This window comes from Carassius auratus, chromosome 49 (assembly GCF_003368295.1).
Source record: "Carassius auratus strain Wakin chromosome 49, ASM336829v1, whole genome shotgun sequence".
Lineage (NCBI taxonomy): Eukaryota > Metazoa > Chordata > Actinopteri > Cypriniformes > Cyprinidae > Carassius > Carassius auratus.
In genome coordinates, this window is record NC_039291.1 from 4434486 (window position 1) to 4445632 (window position 11147).

Below are 11147 nucleotides of genomic sequence, written 5' to 3' on the forward strand. Positions count from 1 at the left end.
TGGTTCTTGTCTTATTTGTGAAGAAAACTGCAAAGTCGTCCGCTGTAAGAGTTGATGGAGGAAGCAGATTAAGAAGAGAAGAGAAAGTTTTGAAGAGTGTCCCAGCGTCACAACAGCTGTTAATTTTGTTGTGATAGTAGGATGTTTTAGCCATGAAGACATTTGCAGAGAAGGAAGACAGAAGAGACTGATACACATTGAGGTCGGTAGAGTTTCTTGATTTATGCTATTTCCTCTTTGCAGCCCTGAGTTTAGAACGATGTTCACAGAGAACCTCAGACCGCCAGGGGGCAGATGGCGGGGTGCATGCTGGTCTAGACGACAGTGTGAAAAAGTTGTCCAAGCAAGATTTTAAAGTGGAGCAAAGAGTGTCCGTGGCACTGTTCGTGTCCAGTGCTGGAAACCGAGAGAGTGCAGGAAGTGAGGGTGAAACCACAGAAGATGCAAGATGGAGAAAGTGAGTGTAGGTTCCGTCGAAAGGTGACCTGCGTTGGAGTGTGTGCCGCTTCAGGAGTAAGTGCTTGGTTAGCAGTAATGAGGAAGTGGTCTGAGGTGTGCAGTGGAGCAACTGAAGAGTTGTCCACGGAACAACAGACTGTGTAGATAAGGTCAAGTTGGTTGCCTGATTTGTGAGTCACTGTAGTAGACCCTCGCTTGAGATCAAATGAAGAGAGTTTTGAAGTCAGCAGCCTGGGGTTTATCTAGGTTGATGTTGAAGACACCAAGCAGTACCAGAGGAGTACCATCTTGAGGAAAGTTTGATAGCAGCACATCCAACTCCTCCAAGACGTTTCCCAATTTACCTGGGGGATGATAAATGACCACAAAGTGGATTTTAACAGGGTGGGTTACAGTAATGGCATGTGATTCAAATGGACCATTACCTGTCGGTGATGACTGAAGATCAAATTTCCATTCTTTTGATATAAGGGGACCAGTACCTCCACCTCTCCCAGTGGAACAAGTGTGGGAACAAGTGTAATTAGTGGAGAGGGCTGCGGGAGTGGCAGTGTCTTCATGTTTGATCCAAGTCTCAATCAGTGTCATGAGGTTGAGACCGGAATGAGTAGCAATAGAAGAAATTAAGTCTGCTTTGTTAAAGGGGGGGTGAAATGCTATTTCATGCATACTGAGTTTTTTTACACTGTTAAAGAGTTGGATTCCCATGCTAAACATGGACAAAGTTTCAAAAATTAAGTTGTACGTTTGAAGGAGTATTTTTGTTCCAAAAAAACCTCTTCCGGTTTGTCACAAGTTTCGGAAAGTTTTTTTCGAGTATGGCTCTGTGTGACGTTAGATGGAGTGGAATTTCCTTATATGGGTCCTAAGTGCGCGCTCTTCTGCCGGAAGAGCGCGCGCTCTCATATAGCAGAGCACTGAGAGGCTGAGCACAGCCTGATCAGAGCGAGAGCGTCGCGAAAAGTCACAAAAGAAGTGTGTTTTTGGTTGCCAGGGCAAGACAACCCTGCACAGATTACCAAAAGAGAAACAGAATTAAGGGACCAGTGGATGGAGTTTATTTTTACAGACCATCAACGGAGTTGTGCAAGTGTTTTTGTTTGTTCCCTGCATTTCGGATTGCACGTCGTTTATTTCTTAAGGATAATGCAGTCCCAACGGAAAAGGGTCACGATCGTGTGTTGGAACCACATGAACTGCTAATAAAACTGCTTCAAATATCTCTGTTTTGTTAACTTAGCTATCAGCGTGTAAGCACATCAAGTAAACAACATGCGATGTTGTCATCAAACTGCACTTTCCACATGTACAGCTTAAAAAAAAAGACGACATAAAGTGGAACTTAGTCATTTTCCAAAACCGCTAAGCAAATATATACAGTTTCAGTACATACCACATAGCATACTGCCTTTGCTGATGCTGCTCTTGTTAAATTTCAGCCTCTGGATCTGTGTCACAGCTTCCACATGCTCTCAACTCAAAAGCCTACTGGCGCTCGTGATTCTTTAGCTCCGCCCACACGTCACGCCTCTAGGCGCTCGTGTTTTTCCGGGAAAAATCGGTACAGACTATCTTTCTCTTATAAATATAATAAAAATAAAGACTTTTTGGAGTTATGAAGGATGCAGTACTACTCTATAGGTACTCAAGATTAACAGGATATTGAGTGAAAACGAGCATTTCACCCCCCTTTAACAGCAGACTGGCAGTTCCAGAGACCAACTGGAATAGAGAGCGTAGTAGTAGAGGTCAGAGGGACAGGCCATAGGTTTGTCGGACAGGCCTTTCTCCGATGCACATAGCGTGCTCTCCGAGTGTTAGTAGTGATAGTAGAGATCTGAAAGCACATAGTGACTACAAGTGTAAGATATAAGTATTTGAGAAAAGCTATACAAAAAGTAAAGAAAGAAGAGAAAAGCAATACTCAAGTGCCCTGTTCAGTGGAGTCGCGCAGGTAGAGTCGATTGTCTTTACACTTTCGTTGGTCTTCACACAAGGAGGAGTCACACGAGGGCTGCCGTGACCGCTGTCATGGTGAAACCTGCCGCTTTAGTAAACTTTTTTTACTTGATGTTAAAACCAAAAATCAATACTAATTATATTCATATTAATTATATTTATTTTTAAGTGTTGTGTTGCTGTGGACAATAGGGACCTTTGGAGATAAAAAGATTGAGAACTTCTGCACTGGAGGATAATATCTGGAGGTTAACAACAGAGAGAAAACAGACAAACAAACAGAGAGACTGGCTGTCAAGGTGGAAATGATAACCTAGTGTAGATACTTTATATGTCATCAGATATTTGTTTCACAAACATGAGTACATTGTCTGTAGTATGACAACTAAAACAACACACATACACACACTGGGAGAAATAATATGGGAAATTGTCATGGTTTTCTTTTACTGATAAAATTAGCCAAAAAAGAGGTTTAACTTTATTAAAATTAAATCTAAATGAGAAATTCTTAAAGCTAATGCAATACAGAAATGGCAAAGTTAAGACATTACCATTGGACCAAAAAAAAAAAAATGCTCACTGGGACAGCAGGGTCAGAAAATAAAAATAAAAATCCTTTTGGCATGCTCAATTAGCAAGATAATTAAAATACCATTGTTTTTCTTCAATCTCATCAACCAGCTATTTCTCTCCTTGTTTACTCATTGAACACAGACCTCATTATCAACCCAAATCACCAAGTAAAATAAAAATAAAAATGGGAAACAAGATGGCGCCTGTGTACTGGGCCTGCCGTCTGTCGCTCTTGTGGTTGCTTGTCTGGTTGTCTGCTCTACTTTTAAACTGCTACATGCTTTTAATCTACGACCATCAAGCACCCTTGGATATTCGCAACTCGATTGCGACCTCTTTCACAAAATCTTACACTTTAGATGTGGGCTGCTCCTTTAACAAGACTGATGAGTCGTTCACATCGGCTATCCCAGGACATATCCTCCGGTGGCCCCTCAACATCCTGCGGAGAAAGTGGAGGAGGAAAGGAGGAAACCATGGAGGATACTTCATGAAGCTGAAAGCTCATCTGTGGCCTGGCTTTCTATCGGATCCTTCTCACGAATCGCTTTACGGTGGCTCTACTACCTGGCGCCCACTGGACGTTGCATACCAGTGGTTTCGTCATGTTCTCCCCCTGTACCCGAGCCCTTTTTTTCGTTCCGGTCTCCACCGAATCGGCCTCGGCTCCCGACGTCGGGGAGTAACTCACAGATATCTACGCGTGCTGGAAAGAGCGTCCTCATCTCCAGTTATTATCTCTCCACCAAAGATGGCATTAATAAATGCCCGTTCCTTGGTGAATAAGACCTTCTTAGTAAACAAATTTTACTTAGCTCACAACTTGGATTTTATGTTTATCACGGAATCCTGGATAAAGGTTGGTGATCTAACTCCGTTTTCTGATCTGATCCCTGATGACTGCACATTTTTAACTCTCCTCGTCCGAGTGGACGCGGGGGTGGCAAAGTAACAATTTTAAAGAACTCTCTGCATGCTGTCGATTGGTCCCTGGAACGGCCTTTTCCAGCTTTGAAGCTCACTTTATTCACTTGGACTGGAATGGTCCTGTATGTCTAGTGGTGATTTACCGTCCTCCGCACTGCACTAAGGATTTTATACAGAATTTCACTGAAATGATCGGCATTATTGCCACAAATTATGATTGCTTTCTATTGGTGGGCGACTTTAATATCCATGTCTCCTGTCCGTCTAACCCCTTATCACATGAGTTTCTTAATATTACTGATGCTTTTAATCTATCTCATTGGATCAGTGACGCTACTCATATTCAGGGACATACGGTGGATCTTGTACTCTCATATGGGCTTGATGTGACTGATATTGTGCTCTTAGATTTTATGATCTCTGACCATAAGCCTATATTATTCATAACTGTCTCTTCCAGAGCTCTCTTATTTTTCAAATACAATTGTTAGTCTTTCTCGCTTCTACTCTCCACAGTTTAGCACAAATTTCAACTTGTGTTTTGCTGATTGTTACTCACAGTTGAACTTGGATCAACCGTTATCTGACTTGGATGCTGATCAACATCTTAGCCTCTTGAACTCTGCCTGGCTTAAGGCAGCAAATGCAACTGCCCCCCTTAAGCCTCACAAGCAAAAAACTAAATCTGTACTGTGGCAAAACTCTGATACCCGTCTCCTAAGACAAAACTGTAGAAACGCCGAACGTAAATGGAAACAAGACAGGCTTCATATCTCTCTTCAAATGTTCAGAGATTCTCTTACTTCTTACCAGACTGCAGCTAAGTCTGCAAAAGCTTGTCTGGTTGTCTGCTCTACTTTTAAACTGCTACATGCTTTTAATCTACGACCATCAAGCACGCTTGGATATTCGCAACTCGATTGCGACCTCTTTCACAAAATCTTACACTTTAGATGTGGGCTGCTCCTTTAACAAGACTGATGAGTCGTTCACATCGGCTATCCCAGGACATATCCTCCGGTAGCCCCTCAACATCCTGCGGAGAAAGTGAAGGAGGAAAGGAGGAAACCATGGAGGATACTTCATGAAGCTGAAAGCTCATCTGTGGCCTGGCTTTCTATCGGATCCTTCTCACGAATCGCTTTACGGTGGCTCTACTACCTGGCGCCCACTGGACGTTGCATACCAGTGGTTTCGTCATGTTCTCCCGCTGTACCCGAGCCCTTTTTTTCGTTCCTGTCTCCACCGAATCGGCCTCGGCTCCCGACGTCGGGGAGTAACTCACAGATATCTACGCGTGCTGGAAAGAGCGTCCTCATCTCCAGTTATTATCTCTCCACCAAAGATGGCATTAATAAATGCCCGTTCCTTGGTGAATAAGACCTTCTTAGTAAACGAATTTTACTTAGCTCACAACTTGGATTTTATGTTTATCACGGAATCCTGGATAAAGGTTGGTGATCTAACTCCGTTTTCTGATCTGATCCCTGATGACTGCACATTTTTAACTCTCCTCGTCCGAGTGGACGCGGGGGTGGCAAAGTAACAATTTTAAAGAACTCTCTGCATGCTGTCGATTGGTCCCTGGAACGGCCTTTTCCAGCTTTGAAGCTCACTTTATTCACTTGGACTGGAATGGTCCTGTATGTCTAGTGGTGATTTACCGTCCTCCGCACTGCACTAAGGATTTTATACAGAATTTCACTGAAATGATCGGCAATATTGCCACAAATTATGATTGCTTTCTATTGGTGGGCGACTTTAATATCCATGTCTCCTGTCCGTCTAACCCCTTATCACATGAGTTTCTTAATATTACTGATGCTTTTAATCTATCTCATTGGATCAGTGACGCTACTCATATTCAGGGACATACGGTGGATCTTGTACTCTCATATGGGCTTGATGTGACTGATATTGTGCTCTTAGATTTTATGATCTCTGACCATAAGCCTATATTATTCATAACTGTCTCTTCCAGAGCTCTCTTATTTTTCAAATACAATTGTTAGTCTTTCTCGCTTCTACTCTCCACAGTTTAGCACAAATTTCAACTTGTGTTTTGCTGATTGTTACTCACAGTTGAACTTGGATCAACCGTTATCTGACTTGGATGCTGATCAACATCTTAGCCTCTTGAACTCTGCCTGGCTTAAGGCAGCAAATGCAACTGCCCCCCTTAAGCCTCACAAGCAAAAAACTAAATCTGTACTGTGGCAAAACTCTGATACCCGTCTCCTAAGACAAAACTGTAGAAACGCCGAACGTAAATGGAAACAAGACAGGCTTCATATCTCTCTTCAAATGTTCAGAGATTCTCTTACTTCTTACCAGACTGCAGCTAAGTCTGCAAAAGCTTGTCTGGTTGTCTGCTCTACTTTTAAACTGCTACATGCTTTTAATCTACGACCATCAAGCACGCTTGGATATTCGCAACTCGATTGCGACCTCTTTCACAAAATCTTACACTTTAGATGTGGGCTGCTCCTTTAACAAGACTGATGAGTCGTTCACATCGGCTATCCCAGGACATATCCTCCGGTAGCCCCTCAACATCCTGCGGAGAAAGTGAAGGAGGAAAGGAGGAAACCATGGAGGATACTTCATGAAGCTGAAAGCTCATCTGTGGCCTGGCTTTCTATCGGATCCTTCTCACGAATCGCTTTACGGTGGCTCTACTACCTGGCGCCCACTGGACGTTGCATACCAGTGGTTTCGTCATGTTCTCCCGCTGTACCCGAGCCCTTTTTTTCGTTCCTGTCTCCACCGAATCGGCCTCGGCTCCCGACGTCGGGGAGTAACTCACAGATATCTACGCGTGCTGGAAAGAGCGTCCTCATCTCCAGTTATTATCTCTCCACCAAAGATGGCATTAATAAATGCCCGTTCCTTGGTGAATAAGACCTTCTTAGTAAACGAATTTTACTTAGCTCACAACTTGGATTTTATGTTTATCACGGAATCCTGGATAAAGGTTGGTGATCTAACTCCGTTTTCTGATCTGATCCCTGATGACTGCACATTTTTAACTCTCCTCGTCCGAGTGGACGCGGGGGTGGCAAAGTAACAATTTTAAAGAACTCTCTGCATGCTGTCGATTGGTCCCTGGAACGGCCTTTTCCAGCTTTGAAGCTCACTTTATTCACTTGGACTGGAATGGTCCTGTATGTCTAGTGGTGATTTACCGTCCTCCGCACTGCACTAAGGATTTTATACAGAATTTCACTGAAATGATCGGCAATATTGCCACAAATTATGATTGCTTTCTATTGGTGGGCGACTTTAATATCCATGTCTCCTGTCCGTCTAACCCCTTATCACATGAGTTTCTTAATATTACTGATGCTTTTAATCTATCTCATTGGATCAGTGACGCTACTCATATTCAGGGACATACGGTGGATCTTGTACTCTCATATGGGCTTGATGTGACTGATATTGTGCTCTTAGATTTTATGATCTCTGACCATAAGCCTATATTATTCATAACTGTCTCTTCCAGAGCTCTCTTATTTTTCAAATACAATTGTTAGTCTTTCTCGCTTCTACTCTCCACAGTTTAGCACAAATTTCAACTTGTGTTTTGCTGATTGTTACTCACAGTTGAACTTGGATCAACCGTTATCTGACTTGGATGCTGATCAACATCTTAGCCTCTTGAACTCTGCCTGGCTTAAGGCAGCAAATGCAACTGCCCCCCTTAAGCCTCACAAGCAAAAAACTAAATCTGTACTGTGGCAAAACTCTGATACCCGTCTCCTAAGACAAAACTGTAGAAACGCCGAACGTAAATGGAAACAAGACAGGCTTCATATCTCTCTTCAAATGTTCAGAGATTCTCTTACTTCTTACCAGACTGCAGCTAAGTCTGCAAAAGCTGCATACTTTTCTAACCTAATTGAAACTAATCACTCTAAACCTAAGGTTTTGTTTTCAATTATTCAATCTGTTACCAATCCTTCTGTTAACACCTTTCCTGTTGCCTCTGATGCTCTCTGTGAAAGCTTCTTGAGATATTTTAGTGACAAAATTACTAACTTAAGACTTGGTGTCTGCTCCACTTGAACTTTAACCATCTCTCCAATCATGTCATCTTCCTCTGCATTTTTGGATGCTTTTGAACCCATCAGTCTCCAGGAATTGAAGGAGGTGATTGACAATCTTAAACCCTAATTCTGTTCTAGCGATATCATTCACCTCAAATTTTTAAAATCAATTATTGATTCAATTGGGCCAGGTCTGCTGTCTCTTATTAATAAGTGTCTCCAAACTGGCTCTGTTCCTGACGACTTTAAAGTTGCTACAGTCACTCCTCTACTCAAGAAGCCTTCATTGGACCACACTGTTCTAAAAAAAATCATCCAATTTCTGTTTTGCCTTTCATTTCAAATGTTTTATAGAAGATCGTGCTGAATCAACTTAAACACTTTTTGACTAGTAATTCTATTTATGAGGTTTTTGAATCTGGTTTTAAGTCTGCTCACAGCACTGAGTCCGCCCTTTTGAGAGTGTTAAATGATATTTACCTCTCCACTGATTCCCGGGGACTCTGTGGTTCTTATTCTTTTAGATTTATCGGCTGCTTTTGATACCATAGACCACTCCTTACTATTATCTAGATTAGAGTCTTGGGTAGGTCTGAAAGCAAACGCTCTGAAATGGCTTCAGTCATACCTATCTGACAAAGTTTTTAGTGAAACTGGGAAATATTTTCTCTTCCCCTGCTCCTCTGACCTGTGCCCTTCCACAAGGCTCTATTTTAGCTCCCTCTCTTTTCTCTCTGTACATGCTACCTCTGGGTTCTATTCTAAGAAAACATGGTGTGTCTTTTCATTTCTATGCAGATGACACTCAAATCTACCTTCCAGTTAAGAAAAACAACTCCAATGCAATCACTTCTCTTCTCCAATGTTTAGAGGAGGTTAAATTATGGCTTTTGCCCAAAATTTCCTCTTCTTAAACGAGGACAAGATCGAGGTAATTGTTTTCGGTCCCAATGAGAACTCTCAGTGTATAAGCCCTGAGCTAGAAAGTTTATCCGTTTTAACATCCTCACGGGTGAAGAACCTAGGTATTACTATTGACCAACACTTAAAATTTGATAGACATATCTCTTCTGTTATTGGATCCAGTTTCTATCAGCTTCATTTACTGTCTAAAATTAAAAACTTTCTTACTTCAAAAACTCTAGAAACGGCTGTTCATGCATTTGTTACATCGCGTCTAGATTACTGCAATTCTTTATATTGCGGTATATCTAAATCTCAAATTGCACGACTTCAGCTTGTCCAAAATGCTGCAGCCAGACTTCTTTTAAACTGTCGTAAACATGAACACATCACTCCAATTCTTAGATCCCTTCACTAGTTGCGGATTTCTCAGAGAACAGACTATCTAAAATTCTATTTATCTAAAATTCTCCTCTTCATTTATAAATCCCTTCATAACAAAGCTCCTGTCTATTTATCTGAACTTCTTCATCCTTATACTCCATCAAGAAGCCTACTATTCTGTGACCAGGCTCTGCTGGTGGTCCCTCGCGTTAGGCTAAAGCGAGGGGAGTGTGCATTTGCGATGACTGGGCCACGACTCTGGAATACCCTGCCTTTAGAGATCAGACTGGCCCCTTCCTTGTCTATTTTTAAGTCCTTGCTAAAAACTTTTTTATTTTCCTTAGTGTACTGACTACTGTGTTATGCTAAATTTTTAAATGGGTGGTTTTAAATTTTTGTCTGGTCTATTTTTCATGTATGTGTAATATTCTTGCTCTTCTGTAAAGCACTTTGGTCAGCCTGGATGCTGTTGTAAATGCGCTATACAAATAGAATTGAAATTTAAATTGAAATCAAGTGAGTACTAATGAATGTGTCTAGAGACTATATGTTCTTTTCCAATGCCTTATGCTCTGTCCAGCTGTTTAAGGAATCTTAAATTAAATCCCCAAAAGTTTTCTTAAGACTGAATAGTCAATTAGTAAACTTTATATATTACCTGTCATACAGAAGAAGAACCTCTAAGGAATCCAACAAGTCTCTTCTGTTCCTCTGTGCCAAACAGGTGCAGAACTTCCATATTGCCAGTTTCTGTTAGAGGGTTAATGTCACCATGAAATCAAAATGAAGAATTGTTTTCTTTTTCAGAAAACTTTTAGTGTTTTTTGTAAATGTTTTTTCTGTGCACATAATTTTATTTTAATTCATGTACCCTAATAATCATTAACGTCCAATATGCAATGGAATAAAGGCAGGTCAATAATCGTTTCCCTCCAATGATGACGTGTAAAAAATCCTACTACATATACGGATGTACAGTCATGGCCAAAAGTTTTATCAGTGATATAAATTGTGTATTGCAAAGTTTGCTGCTTAAGGTTTTGTGGTGTTCCTTCACAGCATTTCTAGATTATTGTCTATAGTGATCAGATGCATTTTAAATAACTGCTAAAATATTAATATCATATTAAATACAGGTGCACCTTTAATATCATGGAAAAGTTTTTTTTTTTTGTAATTTAATAAAAAAAAAAGATCAAACTTATATTCTAGATTCATTGCAAGTTTATTTTTATCTATTTATTTATTTAATTCTGATGGTTATGACTTACAGTTTAGGAAAATTAAACATTCAGTATCTCAAAAAATGTGAATATTTTCTCAAAGATTAATCAAAAAAAGATTTACAAAACACAAATGTTCAAGATCTCCAAAGCAGGTTTATTTATGCACTCAATACTTGGTCGAGGTTCCTATTGCACTAATTACTGCTTCAATGTGGCGTTGTATGGAGGTGATCAGCCTGTGGCACTGCTGAGGTGTTATTGAAGCCCAGGTTGCTTTGATAGCGGCCTTCAGCTCCACCAGCAGACTTCACGGCACCCCAAATCATCACTGACTTCAGAAACTTCACACTGGACTTTGGATTCTGTGCCTCTCCAGTCTACCTCCAGACTCCAGACCTTGATTTCCAAATGAAATGCAAAATTTACTTTCATCTGAAAAGAGGACTGTGGACCACTGAGCAACAAACCTTTTTTTTTTCTGGTTCAGGAGTGGTTTGGTTCTATGAACGTGACAGCTGTAGCCCTTTTCTTGAAGACATATGAGTGTGGTGACTCTTGATGCACTGACTCGTGAGAGCTCCACAAGGAGTGGACTGAAGCCAAAGTTCTTGAATCAGCTTTTCTTGACAATATTCCTGTGGTCATCCCTGTTGCTTGTGCACCTTTT